Raw genomic sequence first — 4,994 nt, forward strand, 5'->3', positions numbered from 1 at the left:
TAAGGATCAACTCAGGACATTGTAGTGAATGATTAAGGTTTTCGCCGTCTTGGTGCAAAGTTGACCCCAAAGGACAGGAATATCATAGAAAAAAGGGCCCGCCAAATGATTTCTAAGATTGAATCCGGCCCAACATCTATCCATCAATCAAACGCATCATTACTGAAGACGAGGCATGGGTTTATGAGTACGACACACAATCCAGACATCAGGCGGGTGAGTGGAAAGCTCCGAATGAACCAAGACCAAAAAACCACGTCGTTTGCAATAAAAATCATAAAGTAAAGCTCACGGTTTTGTGGATTATAATCGTATTGTACACCATGAATATTTGCCAGAAATAAATGATTTGTGGGAATTTTACTCATGTATTTTGGTCCAAGATAAGGCGCCGTCTCCTAGTGCCATCATTATCCTCAAATTTTTTACCAAGAATGAAGTGTACATATACCATCCAACATTCAACGAGTTCTCCTGATTTGGCTCCCTGTGCTTTTCTTCTGTATGATCGAGTCAAAAACCCTTACGCAGAACGTGTTTTAACAGCCAAAAGGAAGTAATGGAAAAATCTAAGACGAATCTGATGGCTTCACTGAAAATAGAATTCCATAAAAGTTTTGAGAGAGTGCGTTGCAGCTGATGGCGAGTATTTTGAAGACGATAATTTTACTTTTTGAGAAATAAACTTTTATTTTCAATTTTCTGAATATATTTCGGGAACTTTTTCAAGAGGTATGTACTGGTGGCCGCCGTAGCCGAGCGGGATGGTGTGTACATCTTTTATGGGTGTTTGGCCGAGTTTCTCTTCCAATTTCTGCAGTGGGCTTAGATGTTATTTTACAAATAAAGAGATCAAGTGAAATTTTGGAAAATGGGCAGCGCTCAATGTTAGATAAATGCCGGTATGTCGATAACGACTTAATAAACCACCCAAACTTGGCACAGTTGAAGCTCCCCACCTCAGTTACGTGTATAGATTCGACATAAATATTACTGAGATCAGACAAAACCAAGCTTTAAGTCTCCATTTCTCTGAGTTTGTTTGATTCCTAAAATAAACAACCACCCCAAATAAAATTTTACCAAAATGTGCGTGGGTATATAAAGTTTGGTTCGGAACTACATAGTTATATTTGTAAATTATTGCTATTAGATTAAGTTTAAGCGACACTGTACTCTCATATGTGGATGTACGTAAATATACGTCGATGCACAAAAAATACATGTACATACGCATTGCAGCTGTGAATCACAAATTAAGTAACAACTACAGTTTCAAGTACATTTCGTATATTAATCGCAATAAATGACCCAAAGCACGTCCTCAATGTCGGCACTGCCTGTAAGTATGTACCTACATTTGTTCATGGATACGTACATATATAAATAATGATACACTGCGCATGTGCAAAAGCTAGTTTATGTTTACATACTTTTAGGAGGATCTTTAAAGCTGTCTAATATTCTTGAAGATTGCGATGAATAGTTTTGTAGTTAATTTAAAAAGCGTATTGTTTTAAAATTGCTTGGCTTATAAAGCTTTGGTAGCTGTGGTATTAAAATGAATATTGAATGAACTGATCTAAAATCTATCTACCATATAATAATTCCAATATGATATGATATATGCAGGGTGTCGAAGGCGAAAGTTAATATTAAGTGCAGTAAAACATCGTTAATGTCTTCCGTTAGATTTTATGGTGACAATAAGTTTCAAAGTGGTTTCCAAAGTGGTTTTATGGTTTCCAAAGTGGTCCGTATCGCGTTTTAATAACAACGAATATTTTTTTTTTCTTCTTCTTGATTGGAGCGTTAACCGTTTACGCTTACCTCAGTCCGTTAGTGGTTATTTCGCTGTGTAGGCTGAATTTTCCGAATGTAGGACGAAAAATCTTTTCTTTTCTCATCTTAGCATTGAAGGTAGTATATGAAATCAAAACGATCGCATTTTATTTTCTTAAAAAAAATTCCTTAAAAATATCTATAAAAAATGAGTATTTGACCAGACTATCTGAAGTCGCCTGCATTTCTGCCATGAAAGAGCTCCTCATAAAAATATCTACCGTTCGGAGTCGGCTTGAAACTGTAGGTCCCTCCATTTGTGAAACAACGTCAAGACGCACACCACAAATAGGAGGAGGAGCTCGGCCAAACACATAACAGAAGTGTACGCGCCAATTATATATATATATACAGGGCCCGCCATCTATCGTTACGGATTTGAACTAGGTATTATTTGAAGAATGGTAACACTTAGCTGTCGTCTGATTTGACAGAAAATTAGTTTTATTCTTCCGCTGAACGAAAATGGTTGTGTATACGCTCAAAGAACGCTGGGAAATATTGCGACATTACTTCGAAAATCATGGTAATGTTGCAGAATGTGTACGAATGTTTACTTGAAGAAGATGAAGACTTTTACCGAAAAATCATCCTTTCGGATGAAGCTCATTTCCATCTCGGCGGGTATGTTAACAAGCAAAATTGCCGCATTTGGGGCTCAGAAAACCCACACGCACTCGCAGAAAAGCCGATGCATTCACAACGAGTCACTGTTTCGTGCGGATTTTGGTCGAGAAGCATCATTGGTCCATTTTTCTTCGAAAATGAGCGAGGAGTGGCCGTAACCGTCAATGGAGAGCCTTACTGGGCCATGTTGAAAGAATTTTTGTTCCGAGAAATTGAAGAGGAGGATATTGGTGGCATTTGGTTCCAACAAGATGGCGCTACTTGCCACACAGCGAATGCTACGATCAATCTTTTGCGCACTGTCTTCGAAAATCGCATTATCAGCCGAAATTCTGATATCGTTTGGCCGCCTCGGAGCTGCGATTTGACGCCGTTGGATTATTATCTTTGGGGTGCCGTCAAAGACCAGTGTTATGCCAACAAACCAGCAACAATTGACGCACTGAAGACCAACATACGCGATGTCATAGCTGAAATACAGCCGCATGAAATCGAAAATGTGTTGAAAAATTGGACCGATCGTATGGGATGCTGCATGGCTAGCCAAGGCAGCCATATGAATAAAGTTGTGTTCCATCATTTACCGGAAGAATTGTACTTCAAAATAAAAAAAAAACAGTTTGGAAAAATATTGAGTAGTTTCTTTTTTATAGCATTTTTAATTCCGAAAAGTTATATGGCGCACCCTGTATATATTATATATACCTGAAGTCGCCTAGCCCGATTTTTATGTCGTGAAAGAAAAATAAGCTTATGGATGGCTCAAGCGGGTGCTAGAAGAAGTGGTGGGATCGTTTTGTGAATGAACGAGCCTTGCTTTGAAAAATATGCGCTTGCGTTTGTGAATGAAATAGTTTTTGTTGTACTAAATGATATTTTAGAATGTTTAGCGGCAAAGCGGTCATCGCGCTGCACAGGCTGCATTATTTTTGTGTATATGAACAAAGACATCGTTGCTCGCCTGCTAATATAGGTTGGGAGACCATTCGGCCCTGAAAAAGTACGCAAAGCAATTTTTGTAAAAATTCTTTAAACTTTTTCAAAATTAATAGTGTTTGGTTGATTATACGGATTCCAGATTATACAACCGTAGTCCAAGTGTCTACGCAATAAGCATAGACACAACGCTTTGAGAGTTAATGGATAAACTGTCGAAAATATTCATACATATGAAATGGATAATCGTGAAGGCTTTCGGCACAAAAATAGTCAATGTGCCTAGTAAATGTTAGCTTAGAATAGTTTTATTGCGGCACAACTTGCTTGGAGCAATTTATGAGAGATCCGAAGGAATTTTTGCGTGGAGTTGTCACCGCTGATGAAACCTGGATTTACCATTACACACCAGAAACTAAGCCACAATCCAAGCAATGGATTTGCCCTGGTGAATCTGATCTAAAGAAGACAAAGATAGTCCCATCGGCCGGAAAGGCCAGTGCAAAGATTTTTTGGGATGCGAACTGTGCCATTCTCATGGATTTTTTAGAAGAGGGATGAACGGTCACTGGACAATACTACAGTTAGTTATTGTTCCGCTTTCCCAAAAAGTGGAAAAAAGTTGAAGTAGACACGGCCGCATTTGGCGAAAAAGAATGTGTTGTTTCACCACGATAACGCACCACCACATTCACCCGGAGTTGTCGAAGCCAAACTGCATGAAGGAAATGGCTCGCGTAAAAAAAATTTAGTTCAAACGAGAGAGTCATAGCCGAAACAGATGCGTATTTTGGAGAGTTCGACAAATCCTATTTTTGGGAGGGGATAAAAAATAGTCGGAGCGTTGGAGAAGTGCATCTTTCTAAAAGGGGATTATGTTGAAAAATAAAAAGATAATTTGTTGAAAAAATGTGTCTTCATTTATAACACGGGTACTTATTGAACTCCCCTCGTACTAACATTCTAGTGTAAATTATATGAGAAACATCAATCAATGACATAATTCAAATCAGATTGAAGATCAATGCAATTAGTGGTTTTACGAATCTCAAAGAATAGGTTCACATCATTTGCATACGTAAGGCATTCTGCAAAATTGTTCCGGCGGGTCATTAATAAATAAATAAAAAAAAGTGGACCTAGATGCGCTCCTTGTGGAATCAGTGAATCAATTTGACTCATTTACACAATATTTGAGCAATTAGCTCATTTAGCGGCATCTCTAAAGAAAATTAAAGCACATTTGATTACAGTTTACCTGTGTCGCCACAAGAGCTACTAGAAGCAAGAAGAAGTTTTGCGAGAGATCAACGCTACGAGTACGCAGTTACTGGCGCATTTGAATGTAGTATAGCCCACGGGCAGCGGTGATACTTTTACAGCCAAAAGCATAAGCATTTACATACACCACAAAGGCATTATGAAATCTTTTATCAGTAACATACATAACATACATATCAGTACATATGTTTCTTTGTATGTTTATTCAAAGTAGTGTTTAGATTGTCTTTGAAGCATTCGCATTGTCTCAGTTATAAAAGCTGCTAATTTTAATTGTTATGATTTCGAGTTTTGTTGTGCCGCATTAG

The sequence above is a fragment of the Anastrepha obliqua genome, chromosome 3, assembly GCF_027943255.1.
Source record: "Anastrepha obliqua isolate idAnaObli1 chromosome 3, idAnaObli1_1.0, whole genome shotgun sequence".
Classification (NCBI taxonomy): domain Eukaryota; kingdom Metazoa; phylum Arthropoda; class Insecta; order Diptera; family Tephritidae; genus Anastrepha; species Anastrepha obliqua.